Consider the following 12,697-nt stretch of genomic DNA (forward strand, 5'->3'; position numbering starts at 1 on the left):
TTTTTTCTTATACTTGACTTAAAATTCCAAATGCTTATTACATGGATTTAATAAATGTAGTAATGTACAGTTAAGATAATTACTGGCAAATGTATTTTTGTATCAGTGTGGGGGAAGGAAAGTAATTAAAATGATTTGCAAACTGTAACAGCATTCACACACTTTTCTCACTCGTGCATGGCCGTTAAAGTAAACAGAAAATACTAAACAACAGACTAACAATCTTAGATGATGTATACTGTAATGTTAGCAGCAGTGCAGAAAGTGTGACTACTAATAACACAAACATGTTCCGATACATGTTAAGATATCATCCTTGAGTGGGAACAAAAAGTAAACAGGACAGTGTTCACGCTGTCTTAGCAAAGCGCTACAGGATGCTTTCACTTTAAGTGTCTGTGCACTGCAGTCGAAAAGTCATTTTCACTTTGTAGGTGAGGTTACTTTATTGCGATACGGCGACACACATTTTGTAAATCGATTGCCCCACCCATAGTCCTGTGCGAAAAGTAAATGTTGTTTCAAACATACCTACATACCATAACTTGCAGACTTACGTCCTGTGTAAAACCACAAGTTAACATTGTTTTAACATTATGTTGTGTATTTTGTATACGGTAATCCCTCATGTGACATATTCAGGTCTCTTTACTAGGGCTGTAGTCAACCAAAGAAAATCTTGGTCGACTAAAGTCGCACATAATCTTCAACTAATCGGTAAGTCGTGGGGAAAAAAAATCTGCACATTATTTTTACTTCTGTGGTGCTGTGTCTGGGTCACTCTCAGTGTTGCCAACTTAGCGACTTTGTCGCTATATTTAGCGACTTTTCAGATCCCTCTAGCAACTCTTTTTCAAAAAAGCGACTAGCAACAAATTTAGCGACTTTTTCTAATGTTATTGAAGACTTCTGGAGACTCTTGTGAGAGCACGTATCATTCTTAGTCTTCTCAACGGGCAGCGGATGCTGCCGTGAGCTCCTCTCTCGCCCCAAAGCACTCACAGACAGCCCAGTCCTCCCTCCCAGCTACAGTCAGAGCAGGAGACGTTAACCCCTCCACGTCCAGACTGCAAGTGAATCGCGCATGCGCGGAACCGCTGCTGGCTGATCCCAACCTGGTTTACAGTCAGGACAGGATGTAAATGTAAAATTTTCTTTGTCAAATATAAATCACTGAAAGAAAGTTCATTTGTAGTTCTAAACATATTCAGGGTGTTATTTTACTCAGTTTTTGTCTCTCCCACGATGTTATTCCTCTCTCCTACAGCATCCATTACAATTACATGCATATGGACAATTATGCAAATTAGGCGATGACATCATTGAGCGACTTCTAGCGACTTTTAGGACAGCCAATAACTACTTTTCTTACTGAGGAGTTGGCAACAGTGGTCACTCTGCAGTTACACCTCCAAAACGCTAGTCTGCGGTGGAGGACTCTGTTAAGTGCTGTAAAGTTTAGTTGATTCAAAACACACATTAAATATGGCTTAATAGAGACAATTTCAAACAAAGTACGCAAATTGGCTTCACTATAAATCGCAGCATTGACAAACACTTGTCTTTATCTGGATACATTTCCCCCACCAATACAACATGCTAACATTATTAGCACAAGTCTATGGCATTTAGTGATCCAACTACCTTACCAGCAGGAGGACATCATTTGTCTGCACCTTCCAAAAGCATTGCAAACTACGTTTGAAAATGTGTTTTATGACATAACATGTTTCTTTAAGAGGCTGTAATGGATGTTTTTATAACTACAATCTATCAAAGAACAAGGTCACTATGTGAAAGAGTTTCATGTGATGAAGCTACAGAGAATTATTACCTGAACCTACAGCTCCCCTCGTCTTCACAGAGCATTATAGTCAGAATAATAGTCTCCTATGTTAAAGTCTTGAGGCTTTGTTGACTGTCCTCCTCCCTCTGTGGACTTTGTCTCTCTATTACAACGTCAACTAACTTCCTTCTCTTCTCCCATTATAATTACTACAGAAACTAAATAGCACTGTCACTTAAACATAAACGTATGTTGTTTTGGGGCATTGCTAAAACAACCGATGCTGTCATTCGTTGGGAGACAGTCTCTTTCAAAACCACTGTTCAAAAGTTGTCAGCAACATCAATCTGCGGGTAACCATAGCAACCATACATCTATTCAATGCTAACTGGTGAAACAGACCTACACTGACCACACACACACACACAGCATCCTAAAAAATGGAGAGTGATTTAAGGGGGTACTTCTCTTTTTGTCAGTGCCTTCTTTGCCTTCACCTCATCCATTATTTTCTATGTCAGGACACCGTGTGTTATGCTTACTTATCATTTGATTTGGTATAATGTGTATGTGATATTTACATTGCAAAAAAAAAAAAAAAAAAAAAACCCTGTAATCAAACTTAAAGTATGAGTACTGGGCATTTGGTCCGTGGAGTGTATCAGTGTAGGATTCTTTCCACCTTTGCCCCAGATAGCAGAATGAGACACTGTTCTTTTTGAGGTCTTATATCACAACATACTTCAAGATGCAGAACAGACGGAAAAGAAAGGACTCCTTTTCAGCTGCTTGATATCCTTAAAAATTGAGCACTTCTTTACTTTTTTAACAACATTGTCTTTTTACAACAACCTCATGTAGACTCTTACTCTGCCATTCTGTCTACAAAGAGAACAAAGAAAAATGACCCTCATTTTGTTAAGTCTCAGCTGAAGAAAAGTCCCTGACATTTCGCTAGAAAGGTAAATTAAATTTTAATTGTAGCACTACTTTTAAGATGGATATCATGGAAAATACGATACTTAAACAATATCCTACTTGACAGGTTGTGAAGGATGATCTGCTGTTGAGCTGCTAATTTAGCAAAAAAGAAAGGGCAGGAACAATAATGAGAAAAACATAAAGACAGAGAGATGAAGAGACAAAGAGCAAACATGGGATAGACTGAAATGTTCAAAAAGACCATGAGGAATAAAGACAAAAGAAAAGAGAGAAAAAGAACATTAAGACAGAATGAGCAAGGATAAAACTAATAGTTAATTTCCAGAGTGAGTGTTCAAGATAGTACAATTAGCCTTAGAAGATGGATATGGCCTCTGGAAAAGCCATTTTCCAGCTAAATCATGCAATTTGGCAAATGATGCAGCCTGTAAGTATTTTCTGTCCTTACAAAGCCTTGTTCCTCACATCTTCACACTCTGCTGTGCATTAAGATTGCATCTATTATCAAAAAGAAACAGAAGTTAGCCTTTAAGGCACTACAAAAGATACATATCTCAAACATCTCTCAAACATCTCAGAGAGCAATGTTGCTGAGATGTAGTTAAAGATTAGTGAGAAATAAAGGCGAGAAGTAAAGGGAGATTAGTGGAGAGGAGAGAGGCCGTTTTGGGTTGTTAAAGATGTGGGCACAGATAATCTCTGCTTTAAAAAACTCAACTGTTGCGTCTCATTCATGTTTTCATACTGACTGTGGAACTAAGTCAGTTCTCTGTTAGAATTACATTCAGCCCCCAACAGTGTGTTCAGACTGAACTAAAAGGGATGCAAACAGGCAACTATTTGCTTTACATGCTGCAAATCAAAGTGAAGATGTAGAAAATGTTTCAACTTGACTGACAATTTTGCACTAATTCAGAATTTGTATGATTCCACATCATGAACATACGGAGACAGGAAGAGAGTTAAAGCCATATAGACTAAACTAAAATGGAAGGACTTGATTTTCTTGACAACCATTTATCAGTTCAACTTCACACGTGGCAGGTGATTGCTGAGAGCCCAGGGAAGTACAATGTTGAGCGCAGGCTCAAGATCTACAGGACATATTTTGTACACACTGTGTAGTGTATTGACAGGATCCCCTTTTAACTATTACACTGCCTAATGGCATGTTAGGTACAGCCAACCCCCCAGGAACAGCACCTAATTTTGATACTGTAAGTGGCCAAACTGTGGAATGTCATGGGGCCGGCAGACTTACATGGAAAGAGGAAAGAGACATCAGCATCACAACCCCCGTGAAATGTCTCAGTTTCGCGATCAAAATTTGATCCATGTGCTCCAATTACATTTCTAAATTCAAAAGGAGACACATGATTAGATCATTTTATCACCATTCAGGTTAGCGAAGGGTTAAACCTTATGTTAGCCAGCTCGAAAGTTTCTAGTGCGCTTGCTCTATAGGCCCCAAGGTACAAAAGCTCTAAGTAATTTCACACACAGGAAGTTAAACTTTTGAATTCATGCTCAACTGAGCAACTTCCGTAACAATGAACAGGGGCCCGTCCAATGCTGTATCCAATTCTCTTTATACATCAATGGATACTGGTGCTCTTAGTTGCTCCCTACAGTGCATTCAACAACAGATGAAGAAAGAAACACCGAAGATGTTACATCATAGCTTACTGAAACATTTCAAGCATTAACAATGTAACTTTAAGAATGAATGCTTTTGGTTCCTGGCAGTGTTGGGAACATTACTTTAAAAAAAAGTAATTAGTTATATTTACTAGTTACTTTCCCCAAAAAGTAACTGTTAGTAACTGAGTTACTGCACTATAAAAGTAACTAATTACCTGGAAAAGTAACCCCCCCCCCCCCCCCCCCCTTAATGGAACTGTAATAAAAGTCACTGTAGGCTATGTAGCTAATGAAACTCAACTGTATGTAATGAAACTCAACATTTAATATGTTAAATTAATGAAATTGACACTTAATAGAATAAATCATTCTTATATAACATTGTACACTTAGTAGTAACTTAGTAACGCCGTTTAACGCTGTTATTCCCATCACTGGTCCCTGGAAATAGCCAGGCCCCAAATATCTAGCTGTTAGCATATGTACTCTAGCACGGCTGAGGCATATGTATGGCTCAGAAACCAAAAAAGCGCAGTGTGAAGTCGGAAGTTGTTTGAATGAGGGGTTCTCAAGAAAGCTGCAAGCAGCAACACTGGGGGCCAAGCAATTGGCCCCTTTCAAACAGGCACACTTTGAATGTGCACCACACTAGTTGCAACAAATGGAAAGGAATACACATCACAGTAAAGTGTGGCCAAAAAAACCTTGGCTCACAGTAGTTGTGTCCTTAATTGAACACCAGCACTCCAGCTTTACAGCAGCACAGCGTCCAGCTGTTACCATTTCCTGCTGGGTGTGTGCTGAGTTTGCCATAACAACACAATGATGATGAAGTTTTTGGAGAGGAGTCATGATGACATACATGTGAATAGGATGTCTGAAGCTCCTGCAACTCCAGCCACACACTGTAGGAAGCATTAAGTTAGAGACTGTTAATGTTGGAAGCTAGATGTAGATGTTTATGCAAGACTTTCATGTCTGTTCTTCAGTTATTACTAAATCTCTGTGTGCTTATGTTGATTCTTATTTTTACTATCATAATTTATAACCCCTTAGCCTTCATTTTATATTTGACTTTCTTTGTTTGCAGGAAACATAATAGTGTCAGAGCTGACAGATTTCAGCTGTGTTACACCAAATACACACTGGGCTTGTTTGTGACTCATGTGAGTAACTTCAATGATAATCCACCTGAGAGCTGCCACCCCCATCTCTACTTTTGTTCAAACTCCCAAGAGCCCTTCACTGAGTGGATCGTTCAACCTGGGCCATTTTGTTTTTCATGTTTATTCAACGATGTTCATTGTTCAAACATGCCACAGTGGTGTGTGATTTCTTGTAACTCTAGAAACTTTTTTTTTTTTACAGTCCTTTATGCGTTAGTATTCCTATTTCAGCGGTCATACTACAGTTACTGATTTAAAGACATATTAAAGACCAGGCTATTTACATTCTTACACCAATGTCCTCTTAATTGCATGAATCAAAAGGTTGCATTATTAAAATTATTACAAAAATCAGATTCAAATGGGCTCGTACTTCTAAAATCGAAAGCCCCACCACAACCAACATTTTTTTTTTCATCTGTGAGGCATTACAAAATCATTAGGGGCCCAAAAGCAGGTTTGTACACCGGGGCTGCCTTACAGGTTAATTCAGCCATGCTTGTGACATAATGAAAAAAGTAATGTAACAAGCAGTGTCTCATAAAAATAGTCCCTGACGAATACACTCCTGCCCTCCTGTTTGAGTAATTATAGCAAAAACTTACAGTCGTTTAAGGACATTACATATTTTTAAAAAATTGAACTATATATTTGTGACACATTTTTAAGATATATGTCTTCAGACAGACGAATTGTTCTTGGAATTAAGTGCCACAGACAGGGTGGGGAAGTCATAAAGCATCAAAAGACAGATGAACACATTGTTGGTTTTGCTCTTTTCATGAAATTAAATGACATAAGTAAACACATAGAACTATGACACATCCTTTAGGGAATGTTATTAGCAATGCATAATTCATGACTTTGTTCCATCACATCCTGAACACAAACTGCTAGATTCACTACCCAGATGTAATTTCTCTTGTTATATGACATCATCAAATATAATTTTGACACCACAAAGAATTATGGGAGATTAAAGTAACAGCAAAGGTGTAGAGATTTAGTGCTGAAATTATTTTTCAAGAGTATAAAGCTTTTACTTTACTTTTATATCACTATATAGTATATAGGTTGATAAAACATGTTCATTTGTACAAAATGTTTTTTACAACATGATGAGGTTTTATAGAAGAGAAAAGTGCCTGACTGCAGTTTCCCTGCTGATTTTGGCTCTTGAAAGCGGCAGCACTGTGGTAAAAAATACTGTGCCTTCCTTTGCGCCATACAGAGCCACGTCCTCTCTCATTTTCAAACAGCACATTTAAGACAGGTGTTACAGAGGCTCTTTTTCTTCTCACAAAACTGTATTTTAAACTGGATGTGTGATTGAGGTTCCTCCACTTTACTGCTGGAGATAAAGATAATGTATTTCACTCCCACCTCCTACGCATTGCTGCAGCGACACGGAGCCCAGAGGCGTACATGGACACAGGTCAAGTACATCCCACTCAGTGTCGCTTCCTCTTGGGTGATGAGTTGGTCTGGCAGAACACGGCGCGGCAGGTGGCTTGCATACCAGAGATCCTCATTTAGCAAAAACATGTAAAGGATGCTCTTCTCCAAATGGGAGTGATTGTGTGTTTGTTGTGTGTGCACTTGTAAATGTGTGTGTGTGCGGATGTGCAAAATCTTTAGGTGTTTGCAGTTGCTGAAAAACAGGACTATTAACCTGCCTGCCAAGGAGGGGAGCTGCTTTATTTCTGTTATTATGGACAGGTTAACAGGTTCATATGTGCATTTTATTGATTTTTTTTATGTGCTACTGAATCATATATGCCAATGAAAAAGAAGCATAAACACATATGTTGCAGATTTCTAAATCTATATGCACAGAGCATGGTTGGTATAAGGAGTAAATTGTTTGCATCTTGTCATTAATATCAGGCTGTTCTCATCCACTGTTAGTACATTTTCCTATGAAAAGTAATACACCAAAATTTGTACATTTGGGAAGGCTATGGTCATGTGACAAAGGGCGTAAAGAATAACTAAGGAAGCAATCCTGTAAGGTTGGAGGCTGGGATGGAGATGGTTGGAAAAGAGTTACTGCCCCAAGTAAAAGAGTTCAAGTCTTGGGGTCTTGTTCATGAGTGAGGGTAAAATGGAGCGTGAGATGGATAGGTGGTTTGGTGCAGAGTCAGCTGATGTGAGGGGCTGCGGGACTGGACCATCCTGGTGAAGAGGGATCTGAGATGGAAGGCAAAGTTTTCGATTTACCGGTCCATTTATGTTTTGACCCTCACCTATGGTCGTGAGATTTGGGTAGTGACCAAAAGCATGAGATTGGGGATAAGCAGCTGAAATGAGTTCCACAGGGCGGCTGGGCTTAGCCTTTGAGAGGGGGTTAGGGGCCTGCTGCTCCTTCATGACGAAAGGGCCCTGTTGAAGTGGTCTGGGCATCTGATCAGGATCAGTAGGAGGCCCCAGGACAGACCCAGAATAGGCTGGAGGGATTATATATCTCATTTGGCCTGGTAATGCCTTGGAACCCCCACGATCGCTTTCCCCGTGACCCAACCCCAGATAAGAGGATGGAAATAGATGGATGGATGAATTAGTACAGTTATTGTTTTAAACAAAGAGATAGTGATCCTGGAAATGTTTAGGTTTGGTCTGATCAAGTTTGAGGTTCAGAAGTTGGATGTTTCAATCACATTCCATTCCTTCTAAATGTTGGTTTTGACTATTCTGCTTTTTTGTTAACTAGCTGTCACGCACTTTCAGTCACTGCACATGGTGTCCAGGTGTTAGGAATAATTATATTGTCATTCATCGTTTGTTTGCACAGAATGTCCTTTTTGATTTGTGCAGGCTAAGTTTCACTGACTTTGGCCCCGGTGGAACCGCGGTAGACAACAACAAAACTCAAACAGGCTGGATACTGTACATGCCAGCTTGCTAAACTTAAAATGCATTTTTCTTTTTTTCAGACTGTGTTGGGATGAAATGTTTTCACCTGACAGCAGCAGCATTTCAATTGCAATTGAAGTTGATTTCTTCCTCTCAGAGTCTCCTGAGCTTGAGCTGTGATAACTCTGTTTCTTTTTTCGTAGGCAGACACTACCTCTAGGGTAGCTTCGTTTCTCTGCCTTATGTTATGCTGTTGCATCTAGCTTTTCCCCATTTTAATGTTACTTTTACTAATGTCACAAAACTGCTAGAAATGTATGAGGTGGACGAATAGGATGACTTTCTACTCTTTAAAAGAGTCATTGGTGTGTCCTTGCTGCTGACAGCTGGTGTTACTCACACTCTGCAGCAGAGATGAGAAAAAGTAGAATGGCTATTGTAGAAATATCCCATCATGCATTTTAGAGCAATTCTTCCTTTCTTATGTCCTTTTCTCCACTTCCTGACAGGGGCACACCAAAATGGTGATATTGCAGGGTGACCTTGAAGGGTTTTTTTTTTTTTTTTGAAAACTAAATGAAACTAAATCAAGAACAGCAATAGTGCCATGAAAATGTATCAGCTGACTACTGGATGGTATGATATTAAAGCTGAATTTTCAAGATGCTTTTGTGCTTTATTTTATTAAAATGCTCATTTGCATAGTGACGAACATGAATCAATGTCACATACCACAGCATTAAAAGTCCAAATTAATTTGCAATTTCTGTCCCTTAACAGGTTTGAAATGCACAATACACCCAAAACACACAGCCCATAAGAAATACAATAATACTGCAAAAAAACTTTGAAAAAGTTTACTTCAGTTTTAAATGATCCTAATTATGATCCAGTTTAAGTCCTTAGGTTGCACATTTCAGCCTCGTCTCACTCTCAGGGCTTCAAAATACTTGTGTGAAACAATAATTGATTGCATCAAACTACGCATTTGTTGCATGAAATGATAAATTGTCTCTAAGGACTCTGAAAGTTTGTTTTTGCAACCACTGTAACATGTTTCTCTAACTGTCAGTGGGAATCTAACAGAAGGCTGAGATATTTTACTTTCAAAACTTGTTCAGTGTATTGCCCATTAATCTTTAAATTTAACTTATTAACTTTTGACAAGGGCAAAGCCTTGCAGGAAAAGAAAACTAGTGGTGCATATTGGCAAACAAAATTGTAATTAATCAAATTACCACAAAGTAATTGCCACACAGACAAACTGGGGCCACGGGGGGTCTGGGGCTTTGATCGGGTGGTAGGCCTAATCCAGCCTCCAGCAGTTTCTCACTCTTAGCATCACTGATGAGTGTGCTTAGGTGTAGAAAGAAGTGTGTGTCACGGTTACCATATCCTCCTTAACTTCGATGTCACACTGTACTGCCACACCCTGGAGTACAGTTGTAAACAAGAAGGACAGATCTAAGGTGCTCTGAGTCCTGAGTAATATAAAAAGGTTTTAATTTTACATGGCTGACATCAGTGTGTTTGGCCTGAAAGCATTTGTCAGGGTGTTGAAGTTAAACATGGACACTGAAGACGCACAAATCATGACACAACAAGTGTGTGGATAGAATATATGAGGACAGAGTAAAAGTAAGTGCGTAATAATGCTGGATCCACCTTAAAGGTGCTTTATGAGACATCAGGAACTCTTTTTAGCCTCACTGTAGCCTGTAGCTCTAACTGCCTCTCTGTACACCGCGTTCACATGACGTTTTTCCAAACAACTTTATATGTCGGGGCTTCAGGACACTTGGATCACTATGGACGAGCAGTATGGAGATATTTTGTGGTTTCAATTATGTGTTTTTGGACGTTTGAATCTGGGGCGTCATAAGCCTCCATTAGGTGGAATTTTGTTGCTACCTCCTCTCCCCTTGGATCTCCTCAAGTGTTGTGAGGACTCTAAAACTTCACCTGAGCCTCCATCGGCATATGGGTGAGTAGATAATGGGTGAATTTTCATTTTTGGGTGCACTATCCCTTTAAGCGGTATTTGATGCACTGGGAGTGGGAACAGGCTGGAATGTTGCATACAGCTCCTTTACCTATTGGAGCTTTACTATTAGAATTATTTACAACCATTTTACATTCAGTAAACCTGGGACTTTTGTTGCCCTGGGGCAGTTGCCCTATTTGTAATGGTTTATTTCTAACTTAACTACATTTATTATTATAACATCATAAGCATTTACTTTAAAGATATCCAAATTTTCCACTGTGTTAAATGTCACTTGCCATACTGCATGTTTTGCAACTTTTGAATTCTACTTAAATCCCATCAACATCATACATAGTTCTTCATTACTCAGACCAAACTACAGTATCTGACAAATTGTGAGAAACTGACTGAGGGCATGCTGTTAAATAGGCATGAGCAGCAGTGTGCAGCTGAATTAGTACAAAGTGTATCTCACAAAATATCACTGGATGGATTGAAAACAGACTCACTGATGCGGAAAACAGATCTTAATGGTTGCAATTTACTTATTTACAATCGTCGCCTTCTTTGCAAATGATAAGGGATTGTTTCAGTGCAACAGTCACTCATTAGCTTCTCCCCACAGACACAAATTGATCAAACTGAGTAAGATTTCACATCGTAATTAATTCAGGCTTAGCAGATAATGTGTTTCTGTGGCCTTATGCTGTGGCTGTTATGAGATGCAGCATTCCTACTTCAGTAAGCAAGGAAATTCTTGTTTGCCACTTTTGCCTACATATCAAAATAGTGGTTCAGTGAGATAAAGCTTGTCAATAAATATAAAAACTCTATTTTTCTTTATGGACTGCGTACAGCACTGCAGTTAAGTTTGTCTAAACACTGTTTTCTCTCACATACCCTATAGCTACCATGTTATGAAAATGTGCTCCAAACCTTTTATTTTTTATTTTCAGTCATTAAATTTCAATTTCATGTTCTTACATTAATCAAACTTTTCTCTCCAGGTAAAAGCAATACGCACTGAGTCCAAGTAGCCTTTGTGCTCTCTGTTTCTCATGTAGAATCATTCTAGGCTTTTATGGGAAAATACATTTTCAAGCAATCAAGTGCTTCAGTGTCCCTTTTTAAAGTGACTCTTGGCAACAAAAATGGTCAATCTCACCTCTGCACACTGTGCCGCATGCAGTGTTTTCAGCAATGGTACTTGGAAATGAGCCATCTTATTCAAGGTACACACAAAGTTGGCACCTAGCAATTACTCATTTCAATCATATTTGCTATTTAAGTTGAAGCATGAAGGCACAGTCCACCCACCCACACACCTGCTGTCATTGCATGAGAGCCAACAGATCTGTTCCGATGTGAAAAATGTTTTGCTTGGTTATGCTTTGCTTCCAGTCGTCAGGAGGGGGGAAAAAAAGAAGGATTTTAACAAGGTGAAACCAGGCACAGGAAATAATAGGATTTATTTTTCTGTGTTCTTTGAGTGGTTTCTCAACAAAACTGTTCCTCTTTGCAATTAATGATGAAAAGAGCTGAAGCCTGGTGGTAGATTTTGGGTAAATGACGATTGGCCATGTCAAGGCAAGTCGAGTGTTGAGTGCGCAGAGAAATAAATGAACCAATAAACTGACTCACGTGCTAAAAAAAAGGTGTTAAACCACTTCAAATTCTAGAGTCAGAACCACTTCGTGCCAGAATCAAACAGCTCTTTACAGATGATAATTACTGGTTGTTTTTACCCTCATGTGATACAAGTACACACACACCTACAGGAGAGCACACACGGGACCTGTAACCCAGTCCAGATGGCATACAGTAGAGAACAGTATGCATAAATACACTTTTCCCATTGGGACTTTAAAGAAACTTGACATTTGCCTTGCTTTAGTGCCTCTGTGGGCTGCAGTGCATACACTGTGCTTTTAATCCAGGCTGCCATTTTTAAAAAATGTCCTCGCGAGCGCTCTCTCGTCTCTCCCCCAGTCTTTGAGCAACGATGCACCTTGAAAATAATCTTTAAAAAAGATTGTTTGTGTGCATACATTGAGAGCAAGCAGGGCTATTTGTTAAAGGTGCAGCGCCGAGTCATATATCCAAAAGGGACAGTTTTATAGGAGCGTTAATGTTTGCGTGTCTACCTTGATGGGTGGTTGTTTGTAGACCCGGGGAACTGCAAACAAAAGTCTACATAAAGCAAATAAACAGTGTATTTGCACAGGTGCTATATGTTGAAGTAGACATTCTCCAGCACTGCTAGAAAGTCAAGAACACATGTATGGATATGTGCTGCAAATAGGCTTAATCACTCGCTGGACA

The 12,697-nt window shown here is 39.3% G+C and overlaps 1 protein-coding gene across 1 annotated transcript in view; it reads right to left on the reverse strand.

Moving 5' to 3' along the window:
• The window catches only part of brinp2 (bone morphogenetic protein/retinoic acid inducible neural-specific 2), a 342,576-nt gene that overhangs the window by 123,490 nt on the left and 206,389 nt on the right, over positions 1–12,697 (reverse strand). The gene's annotated exons all lie outside the window — the stretch shown is intronic.

The sequence above is a fragment of the Epinephelus lanceolatus genome, chromosome 12 (genome assembly GCF_041903045.1).
Source record: "Epinephelus lanceolatus isolate andai-2023 chromosome 12, ASM4190304v1, whole genome shotgun sequence".
Classification (NCBI taxonomy): Eukaryota; Metazoa; Chordata; class Actinopteri; order Perciformes; family Serranidae; genus Epinephelus; species Epinephelus lanceolatus.